Consider the following 17086-nt stretch of genomic DNA (forward strand, 5'->3'; position numbering starts at 1 on the left):
TCCTGGAATCCTTGTCACCTATGGGTTATTGCATTGGGTAGTATAATGCTAGTGCTCAAACTAAAGCCATGATCTTGTAACTTGACTAATGGATTATGCATTAAACACTAAAAGATGTTTTTTAGCAACATGGAACAAGGGGGCTAGAGCATTGGGCTATTTTTATGGTGCTCTAGATTTCTCTCCCTAAGGACTTATCTATAAGTGATCATCCAGGACTTACAGTATAACTATGAGGGCTACATGGCTCTAGCTTTTGTCAAGTATAAGGACAATTTCTAGCTTGTTAGTGGTTACCTTTATGGTGCAAGAGGGGCTCTGATAGGTATGACCTTTGCCTGCCAGGTTGAGTGCATTTTGGTTTCTTGACCTTTTGTCAGTCACTCCTTGGAGGGGAGTTCATGCTTATTGATGGGGAAACCTAGCGGCATTAACTTGTTAGATGAACCTTTGAAAGGCTTCATAGTGAACCCTACTGACCTTCCTTAGAAGTGGGTCAAGAGATTAGCTACCTCGGGCAAAAGGGTAAATCACGACTCATAGTGAAAGTGTACAACCTCTGTAGAGTGTAAAACTGGTATATCAACCGTGCTCATGGTCACAAGTGGCCATGGAACCCTTACGGAATAGATGATGAACACTAATGATACTGATGATGAAGAAGCTCACTAATGATTACTGTTTATGCTATTCATTTTTCATGTTTAACTAATCATGTGTTTATGTGGGCTTGTGATAAACTTATTGCTACTCCTATGCTAAAATGGTGACAATTAAAAGCTAATCACAGTTAACTAGTGTTAGCCTTTTGAGCCTCATGAATCCCTATTATATTTGTTGAGTATGACATGTAGTTATGCTTGCTTTATTTTTCAATTATTTGGATAAAAATCCTGGATAGGTACCAGATTGCTAGAGTTTGGAGGAATTAGGCTTGTGATCAACCAGTCAGTTATCCTTATGGAATTGGAGTCTTCACCCAAAGATCGGAGTTGTCTTTCCGTTGTTTGATGTCTAAGGTTATATCCTTTATACTAAGTACATTATATATTAAGCATTATCTTTCGATATTATCCTTATTTGTAGCTATATGTGAGATTTGACTTCCTGGGCTCACTTATGGTGCATATCTAGTTTTGTTCTTAAAATTGGGTGCTACAAATAATGAAAAGTTAGTACTCGAGTAGTCTAGAGTGATTGAAGAACCTAAGTTGACGTCATGTCCCAATCCCTATGTCTGGTTTGACCACGCTACGCACGCTGAGTTACTATCATTGCGTGCCCTGCGGACGCTATTGATATCAGTACCCACTTGAGTTCTGCTCTCATTTGACTGTGTAGTACTCACTTTGTGCACTCACGCAGTGCGCTTTCTCCCTCTTTTCCGCACCCTATCGGCCCTCAACCCTTGACTTCATCCCCATACCAGACCCCCTCCTTTTTCTTCTTTTAGGGACACGGCCGCTCACATGCCTCCCTCACCGAGCGAATCCCCTCCCCTCTCCCTTATCCTCCCTCCACTCAAGCTTGCGTAGGGAGTGCACCATGGCCAACTTTTTCCCTACCTCATGACCCATTAGTGTCTCCCATCCACACCAGCTCCACTTCTAGTGCACTGCGCTCCACCTCTGTTCACCACTATAAGATGCCCTTGCTCTCCTCCTTCATCCCCATCACCTCGAATCTGAAGTAGAGCTACGAGATCTAGTCGGTGTTCATGGAACTAGGGTCGTTAGGTAGAGGTGATTGTGTAAACTGAGAAGAAGGCATATGGTTTTTGTTAAAGAAGTTCAAATCCACCTCTGGTTAGTTTAAGTCTTAGAGTTCACGATGAACGATTTCTCACCCTCATGTTTCTAGATCTATTGGACATACGTCATGTTTTGGTTGATCATTATCTTGTTGTTTCTCCATTGTCCTTGTCTATCTCGACTTCTAGATTAAGGTTTGGTTGTACTAGGTTGCTCTTAACCATGTATCTCTAAATCTCTGTGTAGTTTAGTATTCGACGTCATGTAATCTTTCATGTAATTTGAGATCTACAAAGTGTAATCGCATTTTTCCCTTTTCTGATTCCAATTTTGAATCTCGGGACGAGATTCTTTTAAGGGGGAAGGTTGTAACACCTCTGGTGTTACGAGCTTGCTTAGCACCTAGGTTAAGGTCAATGAAAAATAATTTATATAAACAAAAATAAAATATAACGTATGCATAGTGCTTATGTAAAGGATGAGCAAGTGCAACTTTAATTCTTGGGAAGTGAATAGTGTTAACTAGAGTTTTGGGAGCTCAAACATTGAATCTGAGCTCTGGACCTTCTAAGACTAAAAGGAAGAAGACAATGTCATCTTGGCGTTTACATTTTAACTAAAATAGTTAAGCACTAGCTCCACGGTTTCATTTTGTTGGTTACCTCTAGGTGAGTGCTTTAGCAGAGTGTAGTTCATGAATGAGTTGGAGTTGTCATGGCGTCACAAAAATTGCCCTAACTTGTTAGAACGCACTGTCGGTTTTGTTTTGGGCTTCAGTTGTGAACGGGCGTTCAGTGCGACGAGCTCATGTTGGCATCCTCACATTTCCCTCTCTAGTCGCTCTCTAGGAGCATGGTTTGCTTTGCTAGCTAGGTGTCAGTATCATCCCTAGGTTGGTAACTTTGGTTGAACCTCCACCGAGCTAGGTTTGAAGTTTGGCGCGCTCCAAAAATTGTGCAAGCACGTGGTTCGGCCGTTTAGGCCTAGGGACGCGGTCACCGTGTTCGGTGTCATGCCCTCATGGGCTACCTACACTGCTACTGCCCCCTACTACCATGCGCTATGCCACGCATTGGCTAGCTTACCCTATGGTCATGAACGCTGTCCTGCTGGCTAGCCATGTGGCCATTGGCTGCCCACCAGGCCAAGCATGGTCGTAGCCGCTCTCCACCGTGCGTGGGATGTTGTCGACTATGGTGCTATCCAAGCACACATGTAGGGTTGCGCCTTGTCCTCTTGTCATTTCAGTCACTACAGCGCTCGCCCTCTGCCACTCAACCCACCTACCCAGCTCTACTCTTGGTGCCATGGCATGACTTGCTGCATCGTGAGGTCGGGCTGCCGCATGCACATGGCCATGTAGGTAGCCCCCTAAAGGCACCACTTGAGCATTAAACAACATGACCCTTGCCCTCGCTTGTGCGGTTGTATCCTCATGCTGCCATGCCTTGTCGGGTCTTGGTCGGGTCACCTCAGCCAGGGCCGCTCCCTATGACGTGGCGGTGGTAGTGCGCTGCTCTCCTTTCCCCTTCATAATCACTAACTCAAAGCTTCCCAGCCCAATTCCTCATCTCAGTGAGAAGTAGAGGAAGTTAGCAAGGTGCTCCATTCTTGTTGGGTCCAATAGTGGTCCGTCTATGGCTAATTTTGGGTTTTGCTCGCCGCCGACCATGAGCGCCGCTACGGCTAGTGGGTTGGGGGTAAGTCCCAACCCATGGGGTAGGGACTCAATTGGTCATGTTTCTGGACTCATCTTGATCCCCTCTAGTTGGTGCTTACATTAGGTTGGTCCAAGTTTCCGTCATGGGTGCGGTGCCATGCTCGGAGCACCGCCATGCGGTGCGGGTGCACGTGGCCAGACCACCTCAGCACTCCTCGGGTTCAACCGTCATCGTAGCATGGTCCACGATGAGTTTATGATGCTTCCTTGTCCTCTCCACCCCTCTGTTATGGTCCTAGCTTGTCAGAACAGCCGTGTCGCCACCCCTGGGTAGCCGCTCACTGCTGTAGCTCGTGTCAATGTGTCCCTGAGTCCCTAACTGCCACCCAACCTTGTGCGTTTAGTCGTAGATGGTGGTCAGCCCTTACTTCCGCCATACCATGCCTAGGTTGCCTGGCATAATCGCCCTATGTCATCGGCTGCCGCATCGGCAAGCGCGGGGATCCCCAGGGACATCCGCATGGTAAAGGTGGAAACATTCGAGGGTTTGTTTGCAAAACCGTTGTTGGTAGGAATAGTGCATATAGTAGTCATGTTATTATCTAAAAGCTTGAGGGCTTTTCTACAAAGCCATCGTCGCACGCATGCTCCCTCGACCTTAGGCTATGTTGGGCCATCGCGACGCGTGCACAACCGCGCCCGCGCTGGGCTACTAGGCAGAATTGATAGCCATCGGCGCTTTTCTTTTCCTAAAGCATTTTTTAATTTAGTTTCTAAGGTAAACTTGTAAATTCAATATAAATTTGTGTAGTGGATAAAAAATTGTGAAACTAATTTTGTTAGGTTCCTAAAATTGTGATCTATCTGCTAGTATATCTTGCTCACATAGTTTTATAATATTTTTAGGAGTTCTCTAATTAAATTAAGATGCTTAATATTGTTAAGATAGAAACTTGTAGGAATTTTTGTGATAAATTGGTGATAGTGTTGGCACTAAAAATTTCATTATAAATTTCTAATATTATTAGGTGCTCACTGTAATTTTTGTAGCTCCAGAATAGTTAGTGTGCTAAGATAGCTAATGAGTCCTAGTTCGAATATATATTAAATCCATGAAATGGAAAAAGAAACACCTTAGATTTGTATAGCTAAAACAATTGTTGGGAAATAACACTTTATTCAACAACATGGATACTTAGCGTAGTACGTTAGTCATTAGAGTTATCTCATAGCTTGGGAGGCGTAATCATCTTTTAAGAGTTGTGATTGCCGTTGATTAATTACGTCTCTATGTTGCATCCACATATATCATAATAGGTATAACGATGGATCGTGGAGTCATGTGGAGTAGCAAAAAAGATGGTGTCTTGATGATCATGTCCCTATGATAGAGTGCTAACTTTTGGTTATATCTTACTTAGGCAAGCCCCGGTGCATAACCCCTATTATTCTGCACTTTATTTTATGCTTGTGCATTAAGTTTTAAGGAGTTGAATGAAAACCACTTTCATATATATCCTTATCCTATGAGTCCTACTAGTATGTCAAGATCATGTAGATTGATATGCTATAGGATCTGGTAGAAGTCGAGTGATTACCTATCACTCGTGAGAGATAGTAAAGATATTATTGTTGTTATTATATTACTATCACATGGAATATATATGGAGGATAATTGGAGACCGGGTGGAATGGTACTTTGGATCTGGACTTGGTTAGGCATTTGAGTGAGGCTTGGGTTGCATTTGTTCCGCCTATGTAGATTGAGGACCGCCCATTGCTGTGGATGGTAGTTAGGTCACATACTTATTATCCTGAGCACATACTTGCTTATGGGAGTGGGAAGGCTCGTTACACTCTTATCGTGGGTTCTAGCTCTTTCCGGACTGACTGGTTGGATATGGGGGCTTGTAGTCCAAGTTTGGATGAGGGCCTGGACCCCATGACAGGAGTGGAATGGGTTGGTCTTGTTTGTGCCTAGGGTACAAACGGGGCATATATTTTAGGGTACCCAACTGGGATACATTGATTCATGAGAACTGGAACTTGGAAGGTGATAAAATGGTTCTGTTTGCTTAGCACGTGCTTGAAAGTAGCATAGGTGCTTACATAGAATGGATATTTAATTAATTAATAATGACTACTAATAAAATTTAATATAAGGATGCACATTTAGTAATGCCTCCGTAGATGCAATAACCCACAAGCTAAATAAGCCTTGCATATCCTTGGAGACTTTTATTTTTCTCCTGTCAGGTAAGTCTTGCTGAGTACAATCGAGTACTCAGGGTTTTATTCCCCCTATTGTAGGTGACCGATGGATGGTAGATGACTTTTGTGTGTAGAAACCGCCTGGTGGGCTCAGAGAGGATTTCTTTCACGCTATGACCATAGTGTTTATTTATAACCCTCAGTTAAAGTTTTTAGAAGAAAAGTTTTATGATTCACCATTAATATTTATTTTCGCTCTAATTCTGATCATATATTGTTCTCCGCTACAAGATAAAAATGTAAACCCAAAATATATAAACTCTTTTACATGTAAAATTGTCTTAATTTCGCTATTGCATTCAACTTGTTTAAGTACTCTAATATTGTAATAAAGTGATGTAAGAAATGGTTAAGAATGTTGTAAGCTTTATTCTCTCATTTATGATCCTAATGGAAAAATGTGGATTTTCGAGTTGTCCCCTAGGGTGTGCTCGATGGAACAACATGATTTAGTACACTCTCTTAGGTACTTAGTGTCTAATGGAATACAAGTACTCTTGGGAGGGCATTAGATTAGGCGGTTCTGCCATAGTAGGCACGTATATGGCATCTAGCAACAGAATATTGATATATAGCTTTTGAATTACCTCTACAAAACTTACCAAACTACTCATCCATTTTAGCTTTTCGATTTCTATGTGGAAATGGTAGGAGGGTCATGTCATGAAAATCTCATTGTAACTCATGCTCTTGTGGTCCAACTTCCTACACTTCCACTAGTGTCTTACCTGTCCTTGTTGGATATGGCGGATCACGAGTAGACTTGCCACCTCTTGTGGTTATGGCGTTGACCTTCTCAAGGTTAGCGGCAAAAGGCAGAGCAATGGCCAACTGGGCTAATTGAGATTCTATCTTTTTGTTATAGTTAAGTTGGTCTTGTATGGCAGAAGAAAAACTATCTATTTTAGTATTTATATTTTCTAAGACCTTATCATTAAAAGCAAGCTTTTTAGAAATACTCTCATTAATCCTAGCTTGTTCTAAGATTAATTCTCTTAAGGATGGCTATTTAATTAGAAGAATTATAGTAATTAACTGGATACTTACCTTGGTAAGTTGACTGTTGTTGTTGTTTCCATCCTTGTCTCTGTTGTTGTGAACCTAAATTGTTGCCAATGATGTTGACATCCTCTTGTGATTCAGGGAATTCAATCCCCAAATACTCTCCACTTGTGTTTTGAGCATTGAAAGCATCTTGAAAAGCCTGACGATCTTTCTTGTAATTGTCTCGCTGTTCAAGCCAATTCAATAGTATGTCCATCTTGGTTGACAATGCACACACCTCTTCTAGTATTTCTTCACTCTTATTACATGATTGAATATTGCATGATGACCACCTTGATTAGAGGCTATCTTTTCCATAAGAGTTTTAGCTTTTCCAAGGGTGAGTGACATAAATGATCCTCCAACAGTGGCTTCGAGTTGTTCATGGCTTTCTGAGTTAATCCATGGTAGAAACTTTGCATGAGCAACCAATCTTCCATTCCATGATGAGGGCAATCTAAAACATATTCTTAAAACATTCCCATGCTTCTAGAATGGTCTCTCCTCTCTGCTGTTGGAAGTTTGAAACATTTCCTCTTAAGGCATTGGTCTTGTCTATAGGGAAAACTTTTCTAGGAAGGCCTTTGAACACTTTGCCCATGTATTGATGTGATCTTTGTTAGTGTAGAACCATTGCTTCGCTCTTCCCACAAGTGAGAATGAGAACAAATGAAGTAGTATGATGTCTTGAGCAACATCCTTGATGATGACCATGCTACTTATCTCTAGGAAATTCTAAAGATGAGCATTAGCATATTCATGTGCCTTTTTGCTGAATGGGGTAGCTTGCACCATGTTGATGAGGTTTGTCTTGATCTCAAACTCAAGGTTATTGGTTTTGAGTGTTGGTCCAGTGGGAATGTTCTCGGTGCTTGGAGCAAAGAATTCACGCAGAGTCTTGTCAGCCATAGCATCAGAAACTGGTGTTGAGCTTCCTCTTTATTCGATTGATTCTGATTGATAGAAATTGTTGAATCATAACCAATCCTGCAATACCTTATATAAGATATGAACAAAGACAAACAACAGTAAGCCTACTAAAGCAAATGTTATGATTTTATCAATAAGTATTTATTTGGTCAATTCTCTAGCCATGTGCCCCTCCCTGGCAACGGCGCTAGAAATGCTTATTGACATTTCTTAGCATCACTCTTAACTAAGTTGTCATCCCTAGCATGATGCCAAAAATACATTGTTGGTAATTATGAGAACACTTGTAAACTATATATAAGGTATCAACAAGCACACAGATAATATACCATTGTAGCATTTCACTCGGGAGTATATCGAGTATCATTATTTATATTTTATCCATAGGGAGGAGCTATGGAGTTGTGTTGGCATAGAGATATTTGACAAATATGTATACTTATGATAAAACCACTTTCATGCTATATCAGGGGTAAGCCAAGTGATAAATAAATGATAAGTGTAAGGTAATAATGGTATTCCAGAGATAGAAATAGATACTCATAAAATATAGTAAGGCTAAGTAGGAAATTTGTTAAGAGCAAAAGATTCCTAAGTCATTACTTATCTACTATGTCTTTTGTACACCCAAGTATATAGACTCTCATCTATAGTATAACTAACTTTGGATCTATGCATAAAGAACATTACTAAGGAAGATTAAGAACAGAGCTTGTCTTCCTTCGCCATCACGTTCTACATGCTGTATAAATGGGGAGTGGAATACAAAGGACTCAATGGGAGTGTCACATCCATGATCTACCACATGACCCAGAGTGTAGAAGGCAACCGCAGGCAAACAATATATAAGCACCATGCTTATATATTGTTGACCACTTAACTCACTCGAGTACCGAGCTAAGAGCTTTGCAAACATATGCATATATTCATCATCAATCATAACTATATCAATCATATTACTAGACAAAACTAGGAACATAATAAATAGCAACATAATATTGAAGTAGCACAAAGTCATAAATAATGAGATATAATGGTTATACCAGTCTCTAGATGGCAGATCTAGAATCCTGAGCGATAGCCCAAACTCTACTTAAACCTTGATAGCTAGCCTATACTAGAAACTTAAAGAATTGGAGCTCTATTCTCTTCTCTCTAGAAACCCTAATTTTTGGTATACTCTTGACTTATGGTAGCATGCCCTAGAGGGGGGCAGGGGCTAGTTATATAGGCTGGAGCATCCAACATGAGCCCTTGGATCAAACTGACTTAAAGGATGGCGTAGATGCATCCTAGGAGACGGTGGGAAACCGACATATGAAGAAGGCTGATAGGTGGGTCCCCTAGGGGTTGGGTGGCCTCTAGGTAGGGCCGGTCGGCCCTACCTGGCAGTGGCTTTGGCCTCGGCTTTGGTGTTGAGTCCTCTTGAGTCTTCTAGAATCTTCTGGTCTTGATTTTGCTATGGATAAGCATGATTTTATTTGACGATTTGATCCTCCTTGACGGTTTTCTGAAATAACCCTACTGAAAACACATATTCACCTAAACTCATGGAAATTGTCAGTTTAAATCCCAAAGTCTATATTGGTGATCCTTTTTATGCATTTATTCAAGTAAAGTTGATTGTCTATGTTGGATGATAACTATCGTCAACAAACTCCCCCAAGCTTAACCTTTGCTCGTCCCTGAGCAATGCCAAACTTAGCAATGGATCAGAAAGTTAGGATTTTTGAAAACATTGATGCAACTCCTTTAAAGTACACATGCGTTCAAACAAGAATCCCCCTCTGGATTAAAATTCATCGATCTGACTTTCAAACTTACCCATATTACCTTCAACCATGGGGCTTTCTAGCTTTCACTTGGATCTTGAGCAATTGAAAGATAGAACGATCAAGTCAAGCACTATGTCTCAAGTTCTTTGTTCAACCATTGTTCTAGAGTTTTTGTAATTTTTCAAAATAAAACTCAGAGATTCCTTTGTATGACACTCTCCAGTCTCTCATATATGTGGTATTTGTGCATCCTCGCCAAGGCAATGAATAATGTTATGCCTTTTCTTCTCCTATAACTAATGCTTATGTGGAGCTCATAGGAGTGGTAATTGCATGAAGAGAGCATACTTGCAATACATATATTGTAAAGTCAAACCTCGGATCCAAAGAGAGTTGAGTCATACAATCAAATCAAGATGTGCATGTGTATGGAATATGGTGGATATATATGGTGGCTAGCCTAATTCTACTATGCTCCTTGAAAACATATCTCTCATTTGAAACTTGGAAACAATTGCAAGAAAACATGGGCTATCTTATTCATCTCTTTTTTTAGGCAGGCATCCAAGTACCCATTGTTTTAATACTTCAGACACTTGTCCATTTTTTCAATTCTTCTTTCTTCTTCTCTATCTTTTTTTTTATGAATAACTTTTGCATAGCCCATGCCTCTTTTCTGTAGCAAACTTTTGAGAGATAGCAATAAGAACTTGGAGCATTTATTTGGCGGAAACCTATGAAGCATATTTTTGGTGTTTTCTCCCAATGTAGGAGCAAAACATTTTTGGGTGGATCTAGATGGAAAGCATGTTTTTGCGCCTACCCCTTGTGTAGGAGTAGTGTATATGTGGGTGGTTTGTACGTGATCTTGATTTTAAGATTATGACAAACCTCTCATAAGGCATCAACAAAGCTTAACTAAACTCAATTTAAAACAAGTAGCATATAAGTGGAAGTTTTCCTAGCCTAGATAAACATGTTTGGCTTTTGTAGGAATTCAAGCTTTGTCATACAGGATCTCATCATATTGTTTCTTTTTTATGCTTTTCAAAAGAAATCTCTAGAATTTAGTATCACTTGGAACAAGATAAATAGCAGCTCAGACCTTTTCATATCATATCCGTCAATTACCTAGACTTAGATCAAGCATATGCTACCCACAAGTTTCAAGTTCAGAGCAAATTCTTATGTCAAATCAATCTCATCCAAAACTCAGGAGAATTCAAGGCTGAAAACTAGGTACTTGAAAGGAATTATAACAAGCAACTATTCATCATTTCCATCATGTGAGATCATCTTCAAGTTCTATTTATTTATTGACTCTTAAAAACAAACTAAAGCACACTTTAAGCAAACTATATACACACTCTTTTCATTTGGTTTCCATCATTTTTTTAGATCATACCATAGTAATATATATATAAGACAAAAGCAAATTTTTATTTTGTTTTCTTAGTTTTGCATTTTTTTAACTAATACAAATTTGAAAATTAAATAAACTAAAGAAAATAATAAAATACTAGAAAAGAAAACTTACCTTAGGTAAATGGGGGTTCCTCCCCCAAGCTGGGTGTTGCTATGGTCCTTCAGCGAGGCGGGTGGTCAATGTGGAGATGGCCAAACAAGTAGTTCCAGTTGTCATTTTCCTGTTGCTGTTGTTGCTGGATGGCAATGAGGCATTGTCCTGCTTCTTCTTGCCACTAGGAATGTTGGTGAAGAGTGTTTCATATCTCCTACTGGTTCTCCTCGATGGTGGGGAGCTTGGTGTTAAAACAAGCATACTCCATCTGCTCCTCATGATAACCTATGGGATGGTCATGGTAGCCATAGGTAGAGAAGGACATGCATCCTCCCTGGCTATTTGGGGGCACCGGCCAGCCCTTGGATGCACTGCCTTTGCATCCAAGGGTGATGGTTGCTCCTCCAAGTCAGTTGTGAACCCAGCACATGGTGAAATTTGGCAGGTATGGCAGTTGGTAAGTTAGTGGAGAGCTCCAAGTGTATGACAATGGGCCCATGAATCCACCATGAACAAATCTTGTCCGTTGATCAAACTAACTTCAGTGGAGGCTTGTGATTGGCTTAGGAGCAGCTCCCTCAGATCAGTGACATGGTAGGGCCACCTAGGGAGCCGAGCAGTGCCCTGGTGGGCCCAAGTGTAACACCCCAGTTGTTAGCCAATTGCTAAGCTATGGGTTTGAGCTCAAACATGACATGTTAAGTGGTAATCTGGAGCTTTAGTTCCTTATCTCAGAAGTGGTGATGACAGTGTTGAGGTCAATTTATAGGAATGAGCCCGACTTGAACTTTTGGGAATAAACACATCACTCTTGTGTTTAATGGTAAATCCTTTTTAAATGTATACCTGAGTAATGTTGAAGGTGCTTCTTTCATGTGCCTCATATTAATTTCCACCCACATTAACAATTGAAAAAGTTTCATGAAGTTTAGAATCAAGAAGTCACATGAAAAGACAAGTTATGTCCTTGTTTGAATTGCCTTATCCAGCGAATGAGAACATGTGGTGTCAACCAAACATTGTAACCTTGCTCAAACAACTCTAATTAAACTCATGAACAAAAGTTATGAAGGGTTCACATTGAGCAAGTGTCAAGAAAATGCTTCAATGGATCAAAAATGATAATTTAAACTTTATCGTGATGCTATTTTGACCAAAGTAGAACTATAAGTTCTATACTTATTTTGGTGTTTGACCTTAAATGAAAGTTGTATTTTAGTTTGTGTGCTACAAACTTTGTTTTTAGACCAAAGGCTGAATCTATGTCTAAGCTTGTCAAGCGGAGGTTACAAGTTTGAATCCTATGCTATTTTTCATCTCTGGGAAATCTTCTAAGTCCCCAATCGGGAGCAGCAAGTCAACATGTTTGTGACATTTTATCTTCCAAATTCATGCGGTAGCTCAAATGGATTTCTTAATATGAGTTCAAGTAACCTTTGTGCTAGAAACAATAAAGCAAGTCTCATCAAGTTTGGAGTTCATTCAGATCCCCAAAGTTAGTTTCAAAATCAGCAAAGACTAATGGTCTCCAGGAGTTAACTGAATCTCGGTTTTAGTTTCATGTACCTCACTTTGGAGCCTTGTATCTTCCTGACCAGGCTGAACCAATCCAAGATACTTTAAGCAAAGTTGTAGTACTCATGTAGCTCTACAACATGGTGTAATCAGTTGAATCAATCATGAACTGGTTTAGGAGATAGAGAGGAGAAATTAGAGTTTTTGTCGGGTCATCGATGTTCTTTAGAATGCCATCAGGTGTGGGTGGTCGATCAGCCTTGGTCCGCACTCACCACATGGCAACCTCGCTCACTGCATGCTCGCCACCTTGTAGCCATGTTCGAGAAAACGGAGGCCCGAGCACTCACCCTCTATCTCTCTCGCACACTCGCCCTTCGCTCCCTCTCGTTGTCTCGCCTGCCATGGCAGACGAGCAAACCTCCACTACCGTCATGTCCTACTACTCCACTCATCTATGGCACAAGCCAAGAGTGCTACCACCTCCACCTTTGCCTTCTCCCTTGCCCCACACTGTTTGCTCAACCGTGCCACCGCCTATAGCCTGCAGCCGTCGGAGCTGCTCGCACGCCGCCGCCGGTTGCCATGGCTAGCAAGCCACGGTCCATCTCTTGATCATCCGTGGCCACCAGCCATTGTGCTTGGGCACTAGGATGGATGCATGGCCCATCCTTGCCCCCAGCGCCCACCTCCTACAGTCGGAATCGGCTCGACCGGCCGTCTCCTCTGCTCTCTGTTCTGTGGAGAAGAAGAAGAGGAGTAAAATGGAAATAGAAGCTTTTTCTTGGGTCCAGATGCAAAATCTATTACTCATGTGAATAGTGCCTTGAAGGATCTTTTTGCAACAATCTGTTTAGTGGAAAGTTTAGGGTCCTCAGTGCAAATGTGTTTTTTATCTATTCCTTTATTGCATTTAATCGGCTAAAACTTTGGAAAATCATAGTAAATCATACAAAAATCATAAAATAACAAATGAGGATGTTTTGGAATCCTTGAGAGTAGATCTATGTAGTAGAGTCAAAATATGACATGCTTTAGTAGAAAGTTTCTGCTATTTTTATTTATTTTTTTAAATTAGGGTTTTCTAGGAATAAATTCATATCTAAAGTTGTGGTGCTCCAATGGCTGTGAAATTTTAATGGTCAGCTACTGATGTCATATGTGTGCTGTGGTAAATTTTTCATGTTCATTGGATGCAGTATTATTGAGTTATGGATTTAGCTTGCTTAATGTTTGATAAATGGTTTTAAATAAGTTATAATTATTATGAAGGTGTAAAAATGGAAAATGTTGTTCCATTACCTTGGTCTGATGTGGTTATGTCATGTTGATACATAATATGGCTAGATGTTTACAGAAAATGTTGAGTTTTAGATTTATCTTGCTCTCACATGTCTTTTTATAGTTAAAACTTGTTCTGATTATAAAGATTGATTTATAAAACCAGAGCATGTAATATTTCTACAGTAGCCACATTTTGATATCACCTATTACCTATAAAAATTCCAACTCTCAACTCTATGTTTAAAATATAACCTAAAAATAATATATATGTTGCATTATATAAGTAGAGGACGAAAGTTTGTTAATAGATGCATGCATTTATGCCATGTAATACTTCTAATAATTGGTGCTAAGTAATGTGATTGCTTGGTTATGATTAGGATCTCATATATAGCAACAAAATGTTACTTGTTAACAACATAAATGATAAATGCATATAGTTGTATCTCTGTTGTTATGGCTGCATACACAGTTTCTGTGGTGGTGATATTTTCATGATTCAAATGATGTTTTCTGTAAATGTGGTGAATACCAAAGTTGTATATAATTTCCTTATCTTGCTTTTCCTCAAATTTCATGATTTTAGGCCTGCTGGTTTATGAGTTATAGATTTTAAAAGTTTGCTATTAGGTTTTGCATGTCCTCTAAATAGATCCGAATGATTGTATTGTTTGGCTTATTTAAACATGGAACATGTATTAGTGATAATTTAAGAGTTGTATTGCTTTTGTTAATCTTTCCAAAATATCTAAGAGCACCACTTTTGCTGGCATAGAACTCCATTTATAGCTATTCAAAGTGGAATGGCAGGTTCTGTCCAAATCTGGACAGAGATGTCTTCATTGTGTTGTTTGACCTTGTTGGCTGTTAAACCATCTTAATATGATAATAAGAAAGTTATATATGACTTAATAAGATTTCTAGAATGTTAAGGTCCATGTTTGTTGGATGATTAGAACTCCAGTTATGTATTTTTGAAGTTCATGTTAGTTTTCTATCCTAGTTTGTGCAGATCTGCTTGTTAGTGTTTTTCAACCTTATTAACCTTTGAATAAGCTCTAGGTGTAAATAACAAAGTTGTAGACAACTTCCTAAGATTTTTAGAAAGTCTAGGATCATCTTTGTTTGATGCCTATAACTCCAGTTATGGTTGAAACAAGTGCCTTCTGTGTTGCTGTCCAGATTCTTAGCATGTGCTAAGTTAATTGCTTTAGCTTGCTCTTGTTTTGGCTAAACATGTTTAGTTAATTCTTGATTGATGAATGCCTATAATAGCTAAACTTAAGTTAACTTGTGTGCCATGCTTGATATGCTTGCTATCTTTTTATAATAGATTGTGTGATGTTTAGTTAAACAACTCTAGGTGATATGCCTTCTTGTGTAACCTTGAGCTTGTTTTGAATGCTTTTATGTGATGCATCCCTTGTGACCATTATTTGCATTCATATCTTTGCATTGTGCATCTCATTTAGGTACGCTAGATGAACCACATGAAGGGTGGAAGTACATGATGTTGAAGTTGAACCAGAAGATGGTGTTGGTGGATAAGTCCTGAAGATGGTGTGTTGGTGGACGGATCCAGAAGATGGAAGGACCCCGAGAGTTCATGCCTGAACTAGAGATGCTCACCAAGTGAGTGTCATCTAACAAACACTAACCTAGTGTTGGATCCTAGACAAGCCCTAGAGCATTCTAAGTCTCCTACCCTCTCTTTTTATAAATGCACATGACTATAACTTTTGTATGCTGCATTAGGTACTAGGAGTTGAATGAAGACATTGGTGCATATTTCCTACCTTGTCCACTATATATATAAATGTCGGTACCCTTACTAGATGAATAGGCTGACCTATGATTAGCCATGCTAGACCGATAGACATGGGTGATTTCCTGTCACCTGCAATATAGGTGGATACCTGGTCACGGTTGGCTATATTTGATATCATGGAAAATAACCATGTGGTGATGAATAAATGGAGATCGGACGGTATCTAGTGATTGAGATTCAGCAAGACATGGAGGTCTTGGGTGCATGTTTTATCCCATCTGTGTCGGTTAAGGACCGCATCATTGTTGGTCCTCGGTCATTTTGAACACAGCCTCTCACTTAGCTGGTCGGATAACTCATTTCGACCGTGAAGCCGAGTAGCTCAACTCAGGCCAGGAGTCGTTCTGTCTGAGGGTGCACACTAGAGGTGGTAAGGATGTGCGGGGAGCCAGATATGAGACCAAGGGTAGGCCAGGCCTAAGCGTCTTGGCAGCTGGTTAGTCCCTGAGTGTGTGACGCTAATCAAACCCATGAAATGAGTCTTGTGTTGTACCAAAGGTGACTTAAGGCTACCTTCGCACGGTACGCCTAGGTTTGTGTTAGGATTTCTGCCTAGCTGGTTGCAATCTATTCGAATCGCCGTCTCTCCTGGATAGTGAGAAACTTGATCGGGCTTCCTTCATTCGTAGTAACACTAGATGGAATATGATGGTTATGATAATTATATGATAAACTGGATATGGTTGCTATTGTGATGCTTATTAATCAAGCGATTGCTCTAGAATAGGTGCAAAGTTAGCCATAATAAGCTTCACTAAACTTGATGTTAAAATGTTGACTAAAATATTGAAAGTAAGGACTAATGATAGTAATGCTCTTTTGCAAAGTTATGCTATCCAACTAGCTCCACAAAATAAGCCTTGCATGTCCTTGAGAGTCTTTTTATTTCTCTCCTAACGGGTAAGTCTAGCTGAGTACATTCGAGTACTCAGGGTTTATCCCACCATGTTGCAGGTGAAGTTCTTGGCCTTGGGAAGATGGTGGCTAACCACCAGTGGGCTCGGTGACTCTATATTTATTTCTCGTCTATATGCTATTGTTGGAGGATGTTACTTATGCTAGCAGTGTATTTGAAACTTATGTTATTGTAACCATTCTAAAGCTATGTTGTTTTAGTTATCATATTTGTAAACTTGGCAACATATTATTATTTGTGAACTCAATTGTAAACATTATTTCTGTTGTAACTCCATGTATGTGATGTGTATTTGCTTAATCTATTACGGTCTTGGTTGTGATGTGGATTTACCAAGGTCCTTCGTGACACTCGATGGACTACCGGGTTTATATAAGTGAAAGTATGTGCACGTCAACGTGTTAAACGGGGACAACCGTACTTGATCTTGTATAAATTGGGCAGTTCTGTCGCACCAAGTGGGCCCAAGGCCTCCTGCCCATCCACTTGCTCCATATGTCCATATTTGTCACCTTTTTGGCCAAAATTTGTCATATTTCCTGCATACAAATAATTCTACAAGCACAAGTGGAACTAAGTGAATTATAAACAAA

General features: G+C 40.0%; 1 non-coding gene across 1 annotated transcript; it reads left to right on the forward strand.

Annotated features, from left to right (window-relative positions):
* The first annotated feature begins 7165 nt into the window (after positions 1 to 7165).
* LOC136461961 (small nucleolar RNA R71) lies at positions 7166 to 7271 on the forward strand. Its single transcript, XR_010760495.1, has one exon. It is a non-coding gene; the product is annotated as a small nucleolar RNA R71 (small nucleolar RNA).
* The last annotated feature ends 9815 nt before the right edge of the window (positions 7272 to 17086 follow it).

Source organism: Miscanthus floridulus, chromosome 6 (assembly GCF_019320115.1).
Source record: "Miscanthus floridulus cultivar M001 chromosome 6, ASM1932011v1, whole genome shotgun sequence".
Lineage (NCBI taxonomy): Eukaryota > Viridiplantae > Streptophyta > Magnoliopsida > Poales > Poaceae > Miscanthus > Miscanthus floridulus.